Below are 21,351 nucleotides of genomic sequence, written 5' to 3'. Positions count from 1 at the left end.
TATCATGGCCATACGAATAATTCAAAATGTCTGTTAGTTGAGCTGGAAGGGTAGTTAGTTTGTCATCACAGTGAAAACATAATATCTGGGGTGCCTGGGCGGTTCAGTTGGTTAAGCATCTGACTCTTGATTTCCACTCAGGTAATGATCTCAGGGTCGTGAGATCAAGCCACACGTCTGGCTCCACACTGGGCCTGGAGTCTGCTCAAGATTCTCACTCTCCCTCTGCCCCTCCCTGTCCTGTTTGCATTCTCTCTCTCTAAAAAAAAAAAAAAAAAAAAAAAAAAAAAAAAAACCCAAGCCCCTACCCTCCAAAAAACAAAACAAAACAAAAAATCCCATAGTATCTGAAAATTCTTTCATAGAACTCTTAGGCATTCAAGATATATATCCTAAGGTCTCTGGGGTCTGGGAACCCCCATTTAAAAACACTGTGTTACAACAAACTTTTCAGCTTACTTTCCTGACAAGAGAGAAGTCCAAGCAAATGGTTTTGAATTGATTATCTTTTAGTTTTACTTTCAGATGTCATTGTCTGGACTTACCACCAGTGAGAGACCCCTCCAAATATCACTACCACATACCTTACTTGTGGGAAAGGCCACTCTTGGGTCCTCAAAACCCCTCTGGTTCTCCTGACTTCTCTCCTTGTCTCTGCCTAGGAAGTAGAGTATTTGGCCCCTCTCTACATGCAGTACAAATTCTTATTAATTCAGCCTCCCATTTTGTTGGTGGTGTTCCTTAGTGGGTTTTTTAATCTATTTTTTACCTTCTGTCTATCAATTACATTTTTTTTTAGCTCAAATCTCCATTCCCAACAATTAGAAATTCTGATTGAAGTGTCTGGAAACATATGGCCAGTATGCACCAAGGTGAACCTGTGATTAGCACTCACTGGTGCATACAAGGGAAAATATTGTTTTGGGGTAAATAACTAACACTAATTACAGCCTTGAGAAAATGCTTTTAAAAAATTAGCTATCATTCCTTAATCTAACTCTGCTGCTTAACTAATTAAAATCTCTTCTCCCAAGTTCTGACATGGTATGTAACATACTGAAGAAGTAAAAGAGATTGTTGCTTATCTTACCTGTGCACCTTGAGCACGAGAGTTGGAGATAAAGTTATTTGTTGCATTCTTCTCAACCAGATATCTGTTGATAACAATGCCAAAAGGTGGGTATTCTTTAACTTGGATCTGCATAAAGATAACAAAAACTTAGTTACAAATTATTGACCTCCTATCATGGGAAGAGATTCATTTTTCCATTCAATTCTTCAACATTTATTAAGCACCAGGTATATGCTTACTAGTCATTCCTAGGTATTAAGGTAGTAAAGCTCCAAATACTGAAAAAAGCATTCCTAGATTTCAAGGGGCTTACAGTATAGGAAACTAGTAGACAAGGCAAGAGAAGAATGTATTCATTAATTTACTAAACACACACACACACAGCATTTACTACATGCCAGTTTTCTAACCTTTTCAAAATATCAGACCAAGAAAATTTACCAACCCTGTAAAGTAGTTACTATCATCTTCATTTTACCTACGAAGAAACTGAAGTTCAGAAAGGTGAAATGTTCTGTCCAAGGCCATATCACTATTAGGGGAGGAATTGGGATCTGAACCCAGAAAGTATAGCTCCAAAGTGCTTGCTACATATGCTGCTTCCAAAATACATTTCCTAAGTGTTGTTCACAGAAAGAGTTCTATAGGACAAGTCATTTTAAGAACACATCACACTCCTCTATCTAGGAAATTCATAACGCACATTAACATATTAACAAATCTAACTATAACAAAACCCATTTAGCTTTGATTAAAACAAAGATGCTCAATATCGCTGATCATCAGGGAAATGCAAATCAAAACCACAATGAGATTTAACCTTACACCTTCCAGAATGGCTAGTACCAAAAGACAAGAAATAACAAGTGGTGGTGAGGACATGGAAAAAATGGAACACTTGTGCTCTGTTGGGGGAATGCAAATTGGTCTGGTCACTGTGGAAACCAGTGTGGACGTTCCTCAAAAAATTAAAATTAGAATTACTATATGATCTAGTAATTCCACTACTGGGTATTTACCCAAAGAAAATGAAAACACTAATTCAAAAAGATATATGCACCCCCCGTATGTTTATTACATCATTATTATAGCCAAGATATGAAAGCAACCCAAGTGTATATCCATAGTTGAATAAAGGAGTGGTGATATGCACATAGACACACACAATAGAATATTACTCAGCCATAAAAAAGAATGAAATCTTGTCATTTGCAACAATATAGATGGACCTAGTGGGTATAATGCTAAGTGAAATAAGTCAGACAGAGAAAGATAAATACCAAATGATTTTACTCATATGTGGGATTTAAGATACAAATGAACAAAGAAAAAAGGAAAACAAAAAAAACAGACTGAAATACAGAGAACAAACTCTAGTGGTTGCTAGAGGGGAGATGGGTAGGGATGGGTGAAATAGGTTAAGGGGATTACAGTCTACTTGCCTTGATGAACACTGAGTAATGTATAGAATTGTTGAATCATATTGTACATCTGACACTAATATGACACTATATGTTAATTATACTTCAATAAAAAATACCCAAATGTTTTTACTTTATTTACATTATGAAGACTTCTCAAAAGACAAGATAATACAACTAATGAATCATTGAACATTATATCAAAAACTAAAGATGTACTATACATTGGCTAACTGAATTTAAATTAAAAAAAGAAAAATAATAATAATCAGAATTAATATTTTTAAGTGCCTTCCCTGTGCCTAGAGCTGAAAACACTGCATCACACCAGTTAAGGAAATAATCTCTACATCCAATACCTTGGTTTAAACCCCAACACTAACACGCTGTTAGTCTGTTGGGCTAACAAACCCTAAAATCTCAGAGGTTTGATTCAGTGAGAAATTATTGCTCATCATGCAAAGTACAATGTAATTTATTTCTCATGGAGTGGCTCTGCTGGCAGTTCTTTCCTAAGGGATGAGTCAGAGACTCATGTTTCTCTAATCTCACTACTTTGACACCTTCAACAAATGACCTCAGTGTGGTCATGGAAAGGGAAAAAAGGAATGTGATGGTTTGTGACTGTGCTTTATAGACAGGCCTGGAAATAACATACATCATCTCTGTCCACACATTATCAACTAGAAATCAATCATGTAGCTCCTACCTACCCACTTTTCTGGGTGGACTGGGAAATGTAGCCTTCTAGTGTGCTTTGGAAAGAGTTCATGGGTTGCAGTGAACATGTAATATTGTTAACCATGTAAACTTGGGCAAGCTATTGAATTCCTTTGTGCCTCAGTTTCCTTGTCCATAAAATGGGTATAAGTTATCTCATTGGCCTTTTACTAAGGTTAAATGAGTTACTATCTTTAATCATTTAGAATCATATTTTAAACACAGGCATCTGATTCATGTGTGCAATCATATATACTCTGAAGAGCAAATATTATTATCTTGATATTTAGAGAAGAGGAAAGAGAGAGAAACTAGATGACTTGCCTACAATTACACAGTGGCTATATTAGCCAGGTCTTTCGAGAAACCAAAGCAATAGAATTTATATATACAGATATAGAAACAAATCTATTGTAAGACATGGGCCCATGGAGTATGTGCCAGCAGGCTTGAGATTCAGGAGAATTAATGGTACAAATGAAGTCCAAAGCCTGGCAAGCAAAGAATTCCCTCTCAGGAGAAGGTCAATTTTTGTTCACATCTGGCTTTTGACTAATTAGATGAGGTCTACACACATCATAGAGGACAATCTACTTTACCAATTAAAATGTTAATCTCAGCTAAAAACATCCTTGCAGAAACACCAGAGTATTGTTTAACCAAGTATCTGGGTTCCCTGTGGCCCAGTCAAGTTAACACATAAAATTAACCATCACAATTGCCAAATGTCAAAACATTCAGAAGTTTTCATGAGTCTTCTGACCCATCCATAGTTTTAAGGGATCTGTTGACCCACATAGAATCTGATCTATAGATAGATGATTCTTTCATCCACTCAACAATTTTTCTCTATCACTGATAATTTTCAGGGCACAGGAAAAAGAAGGGCAAATAAAATGACCCAAACTCTGACCTCATAAAATTTATAGGTAATGGTAAAGTCATTTACTTGTGCAGCATTTGTGTCATAACCCTACCCATCCCTGTTGTCACATATACTTACACACATGCACAAGCACATTCTAGTGGGGATCTGACTGGTACTTCCTATTGAGCGTCTCAGAAATTCCCCAGCAGCCCCAAAGGCTCAAATACCACATGAAATATAATGGCAAAGAGGCATTTGGTTCATTCTTGAGGGAAACAGGGTTGGTTTGCATATACCTTTTTAAGCCTGAAAGGTCACATTTTGGTCTTTATTACTGCTTGGTAAAACCAAAAATTTCCTAAACTGAGCACACTTAGAAACTGAGAACTTCAAAGGTCTATAGGCTATTTGGCACCAGGCCAGTTCAGCTAGGTCACAAATACCTCTAATTGGCATTTACTCCCTTATGTTGATTTTAGCTCTTGGAGCCAAACAGTACCCCAAAGTGTACAAAATAAATTATATCATTACTCTGGTAAGCAAGGGAAAGACAGAAGTCATTTTCAATCTAAATCTTTGCAATTGAAAGCACTGATCAGAAGCACTTTCAATCTAAAAAAAACTATCTTTAATATATGTGTTTGTATCATCTCTGATGTAAACTCAAATCTGGAGAAGGAGAAACTTGTTTTTGCTTTTTAGGCAATTTGCTTTTATAGGCAAAGCACAACTTCTTAAAGAAAATACAGTTGATTCAGAATCAACAAACATTAGTGGACATCTACAATGTGAACAGACACCGTATTTTCCAGTATAAAGATTAGGATACATCACCTAGTTCATAAATAATTTGAATTAAAAATTTATGTGAAAATCTTACAAATGAAGAAAAATGGTTTGCATATGGTTTCACATTTAATGAAGTACTATTACTGAAAGGGGGGGAAAAAGAATACATAAAATGAGACTTTCAGAAAACCCTAGATAGTCTCTATTACTATGTTCTCTTCTAGGCATTTAACATATGGGATCTCAACTCATTTTGAGATTAAATATTAATGATTCATTAAAAGATTAAGTAGGATTAATAAATGATATGAAAAAATCCAATTCAACAGATATTTCTTGAACACTAACTATAAGCCAGTTAATAAGAAGTATATAAAGATAGGCAAACAGACTCTAACCTCAGGCAGTTTATAATTGAATGTTATGAGACACGCTCAAGCAATTATCAGGACATGAAGCAGATTATGGTGAGCGCCCTTGGAAGTATCCCCAATTGGACAGTCTTTCCTGGTAGATTTGGGGAGCCAGACTTGTTGCTGCTTTAACAATTCCCCAACATTCAGATCACAGATCAGGAAAATTCTAAGTAAAACAGGTTTATTAAAGATTTTTACAAAAAAAAAAAAAAAGATTTTTACAGAGACTGTTTGATGTTAGAATCAGAGTATGACACTTCAAGTCCATTGTTCTTGTGCCAAAGTTCACAGAACTGGGTTACAGATCATTGTTTAAGCTCATTTGATGAACTACTCCCTCCTCTGTCCTCCAAGCTAATCAAAGGTTCCCTGCACCAAATGATCATCTAGAATGGTCACCATAGGGGCGCCTGGGTGGCACAGCAGTTAAGCGTCTGCCTTCGGCTCAGGGCGTGATCCTGGCGTTATGGGATTTAGCCCCACATCAGGCTCTTCTGCTATGAGCTTGCTTCTTCCTGTCCCACTCCCCCTGCTGTGTTCCCTCTCTCGCTGGCTGTCTCTATCTCTGTCGAATAAATAAATAAAATCTTAAAAAAAAAAAAAGAATGGTCACCATAAAACTCATCCTTTCTTATCCTCTGCCTATTAATTATCAATGGGAGACAGGTCATGAGAACAGGATGTTTAAGTAGTTGTAGTTTGTGAGGATGAGCATAAACAATGCTGAAGTCCATGGGCTTTGCTGCACCCACAAGAGCTGAGTGTAAATATGGAGTCTGGAGTTCTTTGTCTAGCAAAGGCCAGAGGAGAAGGATGTGTAAAATGCCTATGAGTTCAGCAAAGGGAAACAACAGAAAATTTTTGTGAAGCAGATGGCATTTAAGAAGGTGTTGAAAAGCTGGGTGGAGTGAGGGGATGTTGGAGGAGTGCTTTCTAGGCAGAGAGAAGGACCAACGAAGCAGCAGAAGCAGGAAGACATGACCAAGGAACTGTAAACAGACGTGTCAAAATAAAATGTAAGTTATAAAAAAAATGGAAAAAACATGTAAAACCAGAAACATTGACTCAAGCACCATCCTACAGGGCTCCATACTCAATTTAAAGGCTTTATACCTAATTACATGTGAAACTATGCATCTTAGCCCACAAACTTCCATGTGTAAGCAATATAACTTGATTTCAATCATTCAACTTCTAGTTTAAGCCCCACTCTGCTGAACTGGCCAGAGATTTGAATCTCTTTTTTTTTTTTCTTCAGTATTCCTCCCCTTTTCTCCCTGAGAGGGTGAGTTCAGGGTTTGCATCATGCCCAGGGATTGGGAAGGCACTGGACAACTGGATCCTTGAGTCTCCTGTCCAGTTTATTATGAAAATATTCCCTTTCAGCTTTCCAGCCCCTGAGGTTCCTTCAAAAGACTAATTATTGCCCTATCTACTATAACATATGGCCACCCCTATCACTCCACATCCCCAGCAGGGATGCTGAGAAGTTCAGGTTCCCTCTCTTTAGAAGTTCACAAGCTTCTGAGTCTTTGCAACTACTGGTAACACTATTTGGAAAGTGGAGCATGTCCTTACTACTACCACCATCACCATACATCTCTTTCCTCTAGCCCAGAGTGGAATTGCTCTTTAGTCTGTTGACAATCTTGACTCCTCCAAGTTTTTGACCAGGAAACCACTAACAACCTGAGCTCTATGTTCTATGGGTTAGGCTTTTGGGGGAAAATATATGGAAGACTTCCTGTTTATTTCTGTTTTTAGTTTTACCTCATCTCTGCCCTGAGACAATGAACAAGAGGAATGGTTAACTGATGGAATGAGGAGAAAGGAGAAATCAAGGGAAAGAAAAAATACTAATATAATATATATTTTATATTTTATATATATATATATATATATGCAGTGGAGGATGTGGGAGTCGTGGGTTTAAAGAACATTATAATGATCATTCTGGAAGCAGAGAGCAAGATGGCTTGGAGGAGGTAGAAACAAAAATCTTATAACTGGTTAGAGTAAGGCAGGCCAGTAGCAGTGAGATGGAAAAGGGAAGACAAATATTTGAGATTCCAAAAAGCTGACCTACTAAACATGAAGAGATAAAAATGAAGCAGTTATTAACAGGATGCTGGGGGGAATAATGATGGCATTCTAAAGAAGAAAAATCAAAAAGTGGAAGAGCTTATTTACAGAAGAAAAGTAAATTCCACTTTGACCATACCCTGTTTTAGATGTCAATATCATCACTCAATGAGGATTCCCTGGATGTTTGGAAATCAGAATCATGGCTCAGGAGAGACATCACACAAGGTGCCTTGAATTCTTTATGGAACCAAGTCTTATGTGAATCAACTAATTAACTCTATTCAAACAAATTATGATAGAAGTACAGAAGGGCATCTGTGGTTGTAGGCAATGATTCTTTGCACATGGTGATAAGAAGAACATGTAAATTTAGAAGCTGGAAGAAAACAGGAGAAAGAACAGACATTGGAGAGATGAAAGACTTAAGAAGCAGACTTGTGTCAAGAGCTCCAGAACCCCCTAAGCTGGAAACCAAATGAAAGTCAAAGAATGTGGAAATGCGAAGGTCACTGGAGGTTTTCCTATGGCTGATGTCAGCAAGACAGTGTGGCGAGGAGACACACTGCAAGAGATTCAAACTTGCGCATATGGTGTGGGGACCCTCTTCCAGAGAATCTGGTGTCAGTGGAATGGAAGAAATGAGGTTATAAAACTGATTCAGAAGGAATGATACAATGTAGAAGACAAAAGAACAACTCCAACTCTTCTACAAATTCTCTGGACCTTAGTTAAACTAGCTCCTACTCTATGACTTCGGGATCTTTGTAGACTCTGCTAATTACCTGGAATGTTCTTTCTTCTGTCCTTCCCTCCTTAACTCTCTAAGCATCAATTTTCTCATTTGTAAATTGGGACTCATAATACCTACCTGAAATGTTATGAAGAAAATAAATCAGGCTGCAAAAGGGCCTAGATCAGAGCCTGACACATAGTAGGTAGATATACAGCTGTAGTATTTTACTGAGAGCTGTACTTACCACAAAAATATAATCCACACAAAACTACCATAGGGCAGTAGAAGACTATTATTCATGTTGTTAATATTGCAGAGGCTATGACTGGTATAGTGGCAGGTTGCTTATTCCCCTGGGAAGAACTGCCTAAAAGCAGAGCGTTGCCCAAGGCAGACATGGTGAGAAATGGACCCGGGAAGTGACAACTCCAAGAGGTGCTTATGAGGGAGTGATGCCAGGGTAGCTTCTCTATCATTTCCATTAACTTCGTCAACCCTCCTCCAGGAATCCCAAATCACAGGAAAACTTAACTTCAAAATGCATGCTCTGGTCTCCTCTTCCAAAAACTGGAAGAATTTTAATTTGACCTTCCATTTCCCAAAATGTTTTGGGAGCACTAGGAAGGAATGTAGCCCAAGTTGATAAGGCTCTGGGCAGGAATAAGAGGAACTATTCCTTGTTTTGCCTCTATCCAGCTGAGAGATCTTGGACCAGTCGTTTAACCCACTTGGTCCTCAATTTACTCGTCTATAAAACAAGAGGATTAGACTAGATCATTGGTTCTCCTCAGGGGCAGCATTGCCCCCAGAGGGGACATTTGGGCCATGCATGGGTGAAGTTCTGGTTGTCAGAGGATTGGACAGTGCTACTGGCATTTAACAAGTGTGGACAGGGACTGGATGCCCTGCAAGGCTTAACACAGTTGGCAATGATCAAGAGTTGTCCTGCATCCTGTGTGACTTTCTAATGTCCCTCTGACACTGAGGTATGTCACAGGCTTTATTATAATTAATTAGCCTAGAACCTGTTTCACATATAAAAACAATATTTTTGCGTAGTTTTTTTTAAAGATTTTATTTACTTATTTGAGAGAGAGAGAAAAAAAACACACAAGCAGAGGGGAAGGGCAGAAGGAGAGGGAGTAGCAGACTCCCCGATGAGCAGGGAGCCTGATACGGGGCTCAATCTCAGGACCCCAAGATCATGACCTGAGCCGAAGACAGATGCTTAACCAACTGGGCCACCCAGGCTCCTTTAGCATGGTTTTAATATATACGGGTCCTACTAATTTATATCCCAGTATCTCCCTGTGCTTCTGCACTTGGATTGTACAGAATGGCTCCTGATCTTCTTTTAAATCTAACTTATTCACTGTGAGTAGTACAAGTTCCTGGCTACTTCCGTATGTCTTCTCTCACCATACCTGTGAATGAAGTATTGAAATATGTACCATCATCAATTACTTTCATTTTATTTCTCTTCTAGTTAGGATATTTTTAGTTGTACACATATATAAATTACTTGTCTATGGAATCTTATTTTAGGGTGTTACAAAAGGTTTGTCATAGGGGCGCCTGGGTGGCACAGTGGTTAAGCGTCTGCCTTCGGCTCAGGGCGTGATCCCGGCGTTACAGGATTGAGCCCCACATCAGGCTCCTCCGCTATGAGCCTGCCTCTTCCACTCCCACTCCCCCTGCTTGTGTTCCCTCTCGCTGGCTGTCTCTATCTCTGTCAAATATGTAAATAAAATCTTAAAAAAAAAAAAAAGGTTTGTCATAAAAGTGTTCTGGGGTCTGAACTGTTGGAAGTCGCTAGACTAGATGTTCCTCCTTCCTCGAAAATTCCGTGACACATTACTTGTCCACATTGTCTTCGACTGAGGGCAAACTACAGGGAAAAAGTTGCACATTTTACTTGTTGCAACATTCTGTACTGCACTGAACTTGAACATATGCTCAGTTGTGGTGATGTGGCTATTAAGCTGTCCCCCCACCCACAGCCATCCAATACTTGAATAATCTAAGTAAATCATCAACAAATAATGGAAACTGAGTTAAGCCATGTTCATATTTACTACCAATTTCTTATCATTTACACAAGACACATTCAGGGCATCTCAATTATGCTAATTTTCAGTGAAGATCACTCTCCTATTAATAGTTCTCTGAACCTCATGCCCAGCTTACTTTGCCTCAGTGAGCTTCCACATCCTGTTCCTCTTGAAAGACTTCTTAATTTGTTTTGCTACCAAAAGAGATAAATGAAACTATTTTTCAAGAAAAAAAGAAACTTTTGATAGAGTTGAAATGATATGTCAGATACAGACAGCTAAAATAAGTTGTGTTTGGTTACTGTCTATGTTTTTCGAAGAAAATAATCACCTCTGGGACTCATATGCAATTCTGCAGTGCCTGAACAATCGAAGTCATTTATTTTTGTTTCACCTCTGAAAAATATAGCCATGGCAGAAAGTACAGAAGTAATGCATATTTTAAAGATTGAGCATTTCACTCCCTCCCCTTTTATTTTGCAAAACAAAGATGTCTTTATTTTTCTAGAACCAGATTAAATTTCCATGTTTACCCATTTACACTTCCAACTGATGGCATGATACTTAATTAACTCAATTCCAAGTGAAGTCTGCCAAATCCAGTGATCTCTTAATCGTTTGGGGTTCAAAACTTACTTTTAGAATTTTTTCCACACCTTATCCTGCAGGGTATAACATTGGTAAGGAGGGAGTTATCCACTCCTCTATCTTAATCTGTTCTGTGATAGCCTGTATGAAAGTCACGGTCACCACCTAATGTTGGTGTCTACTGGAAGGCCACTTCTTAAGAATTGTACTGTCCATACTGCTATAACCAGGCGCATTACCCAGCCATGACCCTATGGCTACTTCTGGGTCCTTCCTGTTCTCAGCATCTCATTCAAACCACTCTTTATCACCAAGGAAATATATGTTTCCCACACCCCACTAGAGTCAGAGAAAACTTAGACCCATCTGCCTAAGGTGCTGCATGCAGCCATCTTTGTTCTGATGAGTTGTCATGACTCAAGGATGCATCTATGGGAACAAGCACCCTCAGAGCAGAAAGATCCCCAAGGGTGCCATTTATCTCCTTTACTCTTGGATTTCAAACTTTAAAAAGGAATAGGGTTCCTTCATCCCCTCCCCTGCACAGGACATGGCACGTAGGCATGCCAGACGAGAAAAATGCACACAGCTTCCCAAATCAGGGTCTAACTCTCTTACTTTATCTCCCAGTCTGTCTGTATGTCTCTCTCTCTCTCCCTCACTCTCTCCCTCTCCCACCTCCAAACTCCAGGGGTACATAGGCAATTTTTGATTGGCAAATGAGGAAAAGAGTTCTCTCATTCACTACCTTTTTAAATACCATACTGTGCGATTTGTAATAGCCCCAAATGAAAACCTTCCATGTCCAAATATATAGAAGTAGAAAATTCCAGTACTTTTCTGTGATTCAATAGCATTCAACCACTAGCAATTGTGTTGAGTAAGGAAATTGGCAATACAGAGAAATAGTTGCAATAGAAAAGTTAAATTAAAAAATAAGTGTAAAATATACACCAGAATTCAAAGACTTGGTATAAAGAAAAAGAATATAAAATATCTCACTGATAATTTTTATACTAATTACATGTTGAAATAATATTTTGATTGCATTAAGCTAAATTTTTAAAATTAATTTCACCTGTTTCTTTTAGCTTTTTTAGTGTGGCTAGATTTAAAATTGCATATGTGGCTAGAATTATATTTCTTTGAGGACAGTGCTAGAGACTGACCCCAACAGAAAGATCCACGAATGCTCTTGTTCTCCAGTACACACACTTAGGCACATAAAGTGAACCACACCCAATGCAGACGCTTTCAACAAATACTTGTCTTTCTTAAAGATGATCTCTTTTCTATTATTTTTTTTTCTATTCTTCAAAGCACACAGAGTGAATGCTTCTGATAGACATGAACCTCTCCTGAACTCATTACTTGAGCCTTTGATGCCATCCACGGTCTCTCCCCTGGGGAGAAAGCCTGGACCTGGTTTCTAGGAGGGCGGCAGCAGCCATCAAGGGCTGAGCCACCCCTGAAGAGCAGGGGCGCCGGAATCCGAGTGGACAGAGCCATAGGAAATATTTTTAAATGCTCCTATTAAATATAGATGGTCTCTGAATAGAAAACAATACATAATTATAAAGCCTTTTTATAAAACCTGACTCATTGTTTATTAGTCCCCCGTGACATTTTGTTCAGAGGATACTCAAAGCAAATGGCCACAAATCCTAAAAATCTCTTTAGAAGACAGCTCTGTACCTCTACCTGAGGTGAGGTCATCGACAGGAGACTCAGCCTATAACTTCAGAGGGCTCCTGCTGGGAGACAGGGGTCAGAGGGCAGAGGTGGGAGGAGAGGCACCACTTGACCCAGGGACCCAGTCATGGGGACGCAGCCCCAGGTTCAGGCCACCTGGACACACAAGTGACAAGAAAAGTGAATTACTCAACCAGTGCTGTTCTCTGGGGCTTTCAGGAACTGATTTGTTGCTGCTGTTGTTTCTCTTAAGGGGAACTGTGCCAGTCAGCAAAATACAGAAAATAAACCTTCCTCTCTGAGCCTGACACACCGAACGTACCCTGATTAAGAGCACATCAATTTACAGGCTGTCACCCAACAACCAGCAAGCAATTTCACTATGCTCCTTTATTAAGAAGTGCACGTTTTTGTATTTCGTCTCTCCTAAGGTTCGCTATTATTCATCAAAAGCTGATCTACAAATTATTTATGGTTTATTTTCGGAAGCCATGAGCTCATTTAATTTACAATGAAGGAAGAGCTATAACTGTGTGATGGGAATCGCATTTCATTTCTCAAAACTCTGCCTTTGCTAAATGACAGCCTCACCATCTGCATTTGCTCTTGGGGTTTCTCTAGAGCTGTGTCTCTAACCGCATCAGCAAAGCATTTACCTGCTCTCCAACCGCCTGTAGGTAGAAAGACCTCAGTTTTTCAGGAGCTTTGCGGAACTTGTCCCACTCTGCAACTGACTCGGGTTAGCCACCTGTTATTTTTATTGCATCCTCCTCTCTTCTGACCAGCTTCGTAGTTTAACCCAGATCACAGCAACAGAGGCCCTGGAACAGGCCTCCAGGTTTGCCCTAATGCCCCTTCTACCCTTCACACACTTCCTGGCTACACTGGCATCTTAGCCAATTGTTTTTCTGCTCTTGCCGCATCCGAGCCAGGGCCGTACAGGGAGGATCACAGGGAGTTACAGGCATTAGGACTGTGAGAAAGTGTGCCCCGTATCTCCGTGACGGGGAAATGATTGAAAGTGGAAGATCTCACTGGGTGTTATACACAACTAATGAATCATCGAGCCTTCCATCGAAAACCGGGGATGTACTGTATGGTGACTAACATAATATAATAAAAAATCATTATTAATAAAAAAAAAAAAAAAAGAAAGAAAGAAAGTGGAAGATCTGCGGCGGGTTAAAGGACCTAGCCTTCAATCTCTTCAGTGCGGGTGTGAAAGGGACTTTCGTTTCCTTGTAGTGTCTCAGGAAGCTCTACCACTGTCTACTGAAAAAAAGGCTTAAAGAAGAAACGAGATCAAACATGGGCACGCTCCTTGGCCAACAGGCAATTTCCCTCGTGTGGCCTCTGTCAACTGTGGCTGTGCAAGTTTCTGTGTAAACAAAGCTTTTTTCTCCAGGTATGAGGACTGCTCAGGCTTTATACAGGCAAGTTGTTCCAGCACCCCATTGTTCTGGCAGAGTCCAGAGCGAGGAACGCATCTTGCTGCGGGGTTTTCTCCCCTTGCGGCCCTCAGTGTGGACCCCCTGAAACCAGAATGACTCTGCTTTAAATTTGCAACTAATGAATCGTTGAACACTACATCAAAAACTAATGATGTACTGTATGTTGGTTAACTGAACATAATAAAAATTTTTTTAAAAAACTCCAGGAAACATCTTTCAGGCCCTTTAGATATGCAAAGCAAGCAGTTCCCCTATCTGATCCCCCCGCCCCAGCCTTATATCGGGGCAGCACCCCACTCCTGGTGTTCCTTATGCTCCACATCATGAATCTAGGATGTCTCTCTAGCTTCCAAGGAAGGCTCTTTCTGCCTTGTACTTTCTCATATCGAAAATTCTTTTTAGCGGTGACTCCCATGAGGATTCGTTTTCATCTGATTATATTCTTGGGCCACCTTCTCCCCGGACACAGGGATTTAACTTGACATTGTTTGTCTTAAGCATTTCATGCCTGCCTCACCTCCACCAGCTTCCACATTTGGGTCTTGTGCATCCTTCGGTCCTACACCTGCCCCTTATTGCTAGTCAGTGATTACATACAAAATTTACTCATGGAGTATTTGCAGAGGAAGCAAATAGAAAAGCACACGTGTAAGCGAATGCCAGGGGATGGGTGCTCTTTAGCGCATATTCAAATTTTACGATCAGTTAACCTTTTAGCCAAGACATTATAATCAATTGCCAGTCATTTTAGAGGATTTCTTCAATAACGAACACCTAAGCACTCAAACCAAAAGCAAGGGAGGGAAAGAAATCATAGTGAGTTTTGAATCCTGTTGCTTGTGGCCACCCAGGTCATTTAAATGAAGAGGAGGCTTCATTTCATGCATATTTTAAAAATAACCCCCAGCAAGTTCAAGTTTCAGAATAACCCACAAATATTTGTTGACTAATGAATGAATAGGCCTTGATATCCAACAACTTGCTCCTTTCCTGAAATACGTTATGCCTTCTTTATGCTGCCAAATGATGGGTCAGAGGAAAGAACAGAACAAGCAAGCACTAAGCACCCAAAGGTGGGAACAAAAGACACTGAGGTAAAGCTAGACTAGAACCAGGCAAGAAGGGGCACACAGAAGAGAGAACCACTTTGTCCGAGTTTAGACCAGGGAGTAAGGTGACATTTCCTGAAGGTAATTTGGTGTCATGCTGATGGTCTGAACGTGTAAAACAGAGTCCTGCGGGAATCAAGAACCCAGAATAGGCTAGGGGATCTGATCATTAACATAATTATGAGGCGTTCTATAACCCCTTTTATCGCATAATAGAGTATTCATGCAGCAACCTGAGCATCAGAACTATTTGGGAGTTTTTCTTTGAAAATAACTACCTGGGCCACAGTCTCTGACATTTAATTCAATTAGCTTGGTGTGGAGAACGATAAATCCAGGTCTGGGAAAGAGCAGGTGCAACATGGGCCTCAAACATCTTGCCTTGCTAGAAAGTAAGGAAGTGTTGCCAGCAAACACACACACACACACACACACACACACACACACACACAAAATGGGGAACATGTCAAAAAGACATCGGAGCCAGTTTGGTCAACTTAAAGGGGTTTCTACTGGCCAAAGCTAGGATAAGCTTAGCATCTAAACAGGTAGGAATATTTATAGATTATAACCCACTGAATAAAATAGGGGCCCATGAGTCCATACTGATCATGTAGATAGAGACCGAACATAGACACATAGAAACACATAGATGCGTGCGTAGATACATACATAGAATAGAAATTGGGTTACTCCTTACCAAAGACCAACTGATAAATGTAGAGATTGTTTTTCTGGGGCCAGAATCAATAATTATTGCTAAACCTAAGGTGTAATACTTGGTGAAGAGTAGGAGATATGCATTATCTTAAAGTACTTAACCATAAATTCCTTATTACTTGCAAGAGGCAAAATGGTAACCATCAGAGAAACTGGACAAAACCTTTACTGGGTGATCAAAATTAACCTTATTAAGGAGAGGTGGATGGGTTTTGAGCACCTCCAGATGTGATGCCCTGAGAAAAGTACACATCACTTTTATAGCATTCCAGAAAGGGATACATAACCTGAATGGAATTATGAGGAAACATGAAGCAAACACAAGTAAAGATCATTCTGTAAAATAAGTTACTTGCATTTGTCAAAAGTATCAATTCAACAAAAGACAAAAAAAAAAAAAGGCTGAAACATCCCAGATGAAAGGAGATTAACAAGGCATGGAAAATGACTGCAATACATAATCCTGGATTGGATCATGTATTGAAAAAACAATTATGCTATAAAGGGCATTAAGACAACTGACAAAATTGGGCTATAAACAAAATTGGATTATAGACTAAATAAAGATAGCACATCAATGCTGAATTCTGAGAGCTTGATAACTCCACCGTGGTAATTTAAAAGAATATTCTCGTCTCAAGAAAAAGGAAGCAAATGTGGAAAATGTTAAAAATTAGTAAATCCTGATAAAAGGAATTCAAGAACTCTGTGTATTAATCTTGCAACTTTTGTGTGGATTTTAAGTTATTTGCACATTAAAATTCTTCCATTTGACTCCCCAGGTGATTCTGATATAGCACATCAGAACTGGCCTTTGGAGACCACTAAAGTAGCAGTGTCAGTGTCACCTTAAGTAAGTTAATGGGATGCTTTCTATTCTTCTGCCCTGTTATTTTTATAATAGCCCTTGAATGAATAATCAACATATTATCTGGAGTTCTTGTCCAAGTAAACAACCAGGTGGAAATGATCACAGGTATTAAATTAGAAGAGGAAATTCACATGCATTTATACTTCCACTTCTACATAAACTTTTCATGCAATCAATCACTTGTCTCAACACTTTCAGACTTTTCTATGATAATTACATGCGCAATAATGATCTGCCTGTATGCTTATTCATTTTGATAACATTAATGATTACAAAAAAGAAACTTCAAAATTCCATAGATATTCAGATCCTTTTTGCTTCTTCCTTCCTATTTCCTTTTCACTAATGATAAGACATTAAAACAAAAGATCTTTGGAGAATACGCCTAATTGAACTATAATAAGATCCCATTTTAATAACTATATTCTTATTTGCTCTGTGCCAGAAACCTTAAAGTGCTTTCACGCTATATCAGGAAAGGACAGGTTACACTGTCTAATCAACACCATCAAAGATCTCAGTGGCTTATAACAATGAAGGTTTAGGACTTGCTCATGCTACAGGTATTCCGCAGATCAGCAGTGGGATTCTGCTCCTAGTACTTATCCAGGGAGCAAATTGACAGAGCAGTCACCATTGTGAACATGTGATCACCACATGCTAGAGAGAAAGCGGTCTTTAGAGCAACATGTATCAGCCCCAAGATGACACCCGTAGCTTCCATTCACAATTCACTGGCCAGAATGTCATACAGCCCCAGCCATCCAACAAGATGTTAGGACTTACAGTGCTACCATGGACTTGGGGGTGGAGGATCTCCCATCCAACAGTGCTCATTACTACAAAACATCCATCAAATTGTTTCTCCTTATCTCCGAGAAAGGCTTATAGAAATTTAGAAAATGCCCACAGTTACACAGTAAAGGAATCAGAATTTGAACCCAGATCTGTGCGATTCCCAAGCCTGTGCTGTTAGCCACTAAGATATGCTACCTAGCTGCTCAATCTTGGCTCAGGCTTTTATATACAGTTATGAAGAGGCTTTACTCAGAACCATGTGGACTAACATGGAGAGACAGGCTTACTTGTGAGGGAAAATATCCTTCTACTCCAGCTGCCTGGGCTGTCCAGCTTATTCCCACTGGTCCATCTTGGCAGTGTTATCCTTCAGCATGCTGGCTAGCTCCTATCTTCCCTAGTTCACTTTCCACTGTCAGCATTTTCCCCTCCATCTGTGAGGTATATTTGCTTCAGCTACTCTCTCAGACAAGCACATCTGAGCCCTGGCTGGTGGACTTCCTCCCCAGATCCTGACCACACTGATCTTCAGATGTGTGAGTACAACTAAGCTGGGTAAGATTCCTATGTGTTCAGAACCTATTTACGGCTTGGAATCTTGTGATCCAGGCTTTGTCATCTTCTGGATAATCTCGCCAAGGTATCCCATTGTCATGTTTCTCAACAGTCAACTAGTAACGCACAGTGAGCCCATCTACCTAAGAGTGGCCAGGCACAACATCATTGGGGTGGGGGGTATATACTCCCCCTAACCCAGCTGGAGGACTGTGAAGTCTCATACAAAGAGTGTGCAAGGATATCTATTTCTATGTCTATAAAAGAAAATGAGTAATGAATCAGAAATAATCTAGGCTTTGACCCCAAAGAAACAGGAGATGGAGGAGCTAATGGATGAATTCCTTACTCGTTCTTACTCCCACTCCTCTACCCCAAGAATTGTTCCCAGACAAGGTGGTTCTTTATGGACTGTCTAGACACTACACATGATAAAACAATCAGCTGACTTTCTTGTAGGACAGTAACACACCACCTCGCAACTGCTTTTGCTCCTCCACCTCACTTCCACTCTGTTGTAATCCTAAAATTGCACTTTTTAATAACACATTAGCTTGTAAGATTTGCCTCAGTCTCTCCTTTCTAGGAAACTAGAGTTAAGATAGTAGGGTTATGAGATACACATCCCCAAAGTCTTCTATATGTATATATTCCCTGGATCCAAAGATGCAGACCTGAGACTTGGAATCACCATCATGCATTATCTTGACCCTACCTCGACCCAGGTAAAAGTCAGTATTTTAAACTACTTAAACAGTAGAAAGTTTTGCGGGTCTCCCTTCTGACTCTGAGCGTTCTTTTCTCTCTGCTTATAATACCCTCATTTCACCAGCAGAAACATAATTACCCTTCTAGGCTCTGATGCCACTAGCTACCTCCCTATGAAACCTTAGTTGACAGAATCTATTACCCAAGCCAGATGCTCAATCTTCCTACTGGTCATTCAATTTACTCTTTTATAGGCTTTATTAGTAATGGAGGTAGAGTTTCTTTTTAATTAACACATGCTTTTTATTATATTAAAATCAAATCTGACAATAAAAAAGTAATTATGAAGTAGTATTGTGTTAAATTCTACTTAAAGAAGATGTTATAGCCTTACAACTAAGGGTTTCCCCCCAAAAAAAGATTAATGAAACTATCTATTGCTTTTCAAAGTTGGTAGCTACTGCTTCAAAAGTGATTTTACTCAAATACTGAATTAAAACAAACAAAAAAACCGTCAGAAAAAAAATGAGTTGATTTACTTTGGTTTGTATCCACATTTCAGCTCTTAGTAGTTCTGAAAAGAAAATCAGAAAAGGTAGCAATTTCCCAAGAAGTGAAACAGCCAATTCGAGGGATCTGCTGGGTTTGCTGAGTTCTTTCCTAGTTCTTCAGGAGAAACAGAAGAGGCAGAAGCCCCAATATCAAGGCAGGCACTGAATTCAAGGTTAGTTTTGTTCTGTCTTTGTCAGATTCCAAACTAGCACTCAAATGGAGAACGCGAGCTCTGTTTGTTTAAAGCACATCTTTTCAATTTTTTTTTGTTTTGTTTTTTTAATACTATTTTTTATTATGTTATGTTAGTCACCATACAGTACATCCCTAGTTTTTGATGTAAAGTTCCATGATTCATTACTTGCGTATAACACCCAGTGCACCATGCAATACGTGCCCTCCTTACTACTCATCACCGGTCTATCCCAATCCCCCACCCCGAAGCCCTCAGTTTGTTTCCTAGAGTCCATAGTCTCTCAATTTTCAAAAGCAAAAGTAATTGTGGGAAAAGAAAATTCATTGAGATGAAATGCATGTGTTGACAAGTGCCACTGTGTGTCCTTTCTCCAAACGTAACTACCAAGGTCTTTAGAGCTGTCGTGGCTAAGCATCCCAATCAACTACTGTTTTTTTCCCTAAATAAAATTTGAGCTAAAAACCCTTCAGTTGCTGATAGCACCTGGGTTCACTGCTGCATTAAAACCATCTATTTCAGGGATGCCTGGGTGGCTCAGCCAAAGCGTCTGCCTTCAGCTCAGGTCCTGATCCGAGGATTGTGGGATCGAGCCCCACATCGGGCTCCCTGCTCAGCAGAGAGCCTGCTTCTCCCTCTGCCTGCTGCTCCCCCTGCTTGTGCGCTCTCTTGCTCTCTCTCTGACAAATATTTTTTTAAAAAACCATCTACTTCATTTATAAAACTTCTGCTTACAAATCTTAAAACAGGAAGTACTTTTGGTTATTATGGTCCACATCCTATTTTAAGACTGTATAAATGGTTTTCATAAATTGTTCTTGGAAGCCCAGTTGTGGACCCTGTCCATTTTGTATATATTACGTCTTTGTCATTTTCTGGATGCCAGCTAACTGTGCCATCTCCCACTCCTTTTTAAGTTCTTCCAATGTCAGAAATTTCAAGGGACTCACTTCCAGGTCCACTGTGGTTACTGTCTTGCATCACTGTCACTGAGAAAGTTACCTTCCTTTATGGGGACTGTAGGGTCCTCTCAGTGTTTATTCAGGTGAACCCCTGAATATGAAGGGGTGGTAATATAGATCCCTACCATGTAAATTATTTTTTTTAAAACTTAAAGTGGGAATTTTAGTATCTGAAAAAAAAAATAATGGAAGGCAAAAATGGCATGGAGGACAAAGGGGTATGGTAATACCAATTAAAAATAATAGGTAAGTTATAACAATCATGAACACATATTCATCTAATGATATAGATTTTGAATATATAAGGCATCAAATTATAGAATTAGGTTGAGTCTGCTCATATCTTCTGTCCATTCTCTTATTAAGGTATTTGTTTTCTGATCAAGTTTTGAGAGGTATTTATAAAGTCTGGATTCCAGTCCTTTACTAAATGTGAGTTTCACATTTTTCCCTCGTCTGTTGTTTTCATTCTTTTAACAGAATCTTTGAAGTTTTTTTATTTTGATGAAGTCTAATTTATCACTTTTTTATTTATTGGTTATTCTTGTCGGGTCATATCAAAGAAATCTTTGTCTAACTGAATATCACAAAAATTTTCTCCTGTGTTTTCTTTTAGGAGTTTAGTTTGAGGGGTGCTCAGTCGAGCATGCGACTTGATCTCAGGGTCATGAGTTCAAGCCCCACATTGGGCAGGGAGGCTACTTAAAAAAAAAAAAAAGGTTTTGTTTTTTTTCCTTTAGGACTACATTTAGGTCTATAATTCATTTAAATTTTGTAAGTGATGGAAAGTATGAATGCAAGTACTTTTTTTTTTCTTGGCACATGGATATCCACTTGTTTCAACTAATTTATTTACACTTTCTTTTCTCCACTGAGTTGCCTTTGCATTTTGTGCATTTTGGCCAAAAGTCAATTGCTCAGGTATGTGTAGGTCTATTTCTGGACTTTCTATACAGTTCCTCTGATCTATTTGCCTATTTTTAGTCCAATGTTATGA

General features: G+C 39.2%; 1 long non-coding RNA gene across 2 annotated transcripts in view; it reads right to left on the bottom strand.

Moving 5' to 3' along the window:
* Positions 1–21,351, bottom strand: part of LOC121100947 — a 202,619-nt gene that overhangs the window by 48,664 nt on the left and 132,604 nt on the right. For both annotated transcript variants that reach the window (XR_005832721.1, XR_005832722.1), the window contains exon 3: positions 1,091–1,198. This is a non-coding gene — a long non-coding RNA (uncharacterized LOC121100947). The remainder of the gene's footprint in view (positions 1–1,090; positions 1,199–21,351) is intronic.

This window comes from Ursus maritimus, unplaced genomic scaffold (assembly GCF_017311325.1).
Source record: "Ursus maritimus isolate PB19 unplaced genomic scaffold, ASM1731132v1 scaffold_10, whole genome shotgun sequence".
NCBI classification, from domain to species: domain Eukaryota; kingdom Metazoa; phylum Chordata; class Mammalia; order Carnivora; family Ursidae; genus Ursus; species Ursus maritimus.
Note: the sequence above shows the minus strand (reverse complement) of the source record. Positions and strands in the feature narration are given on the sequence as shown.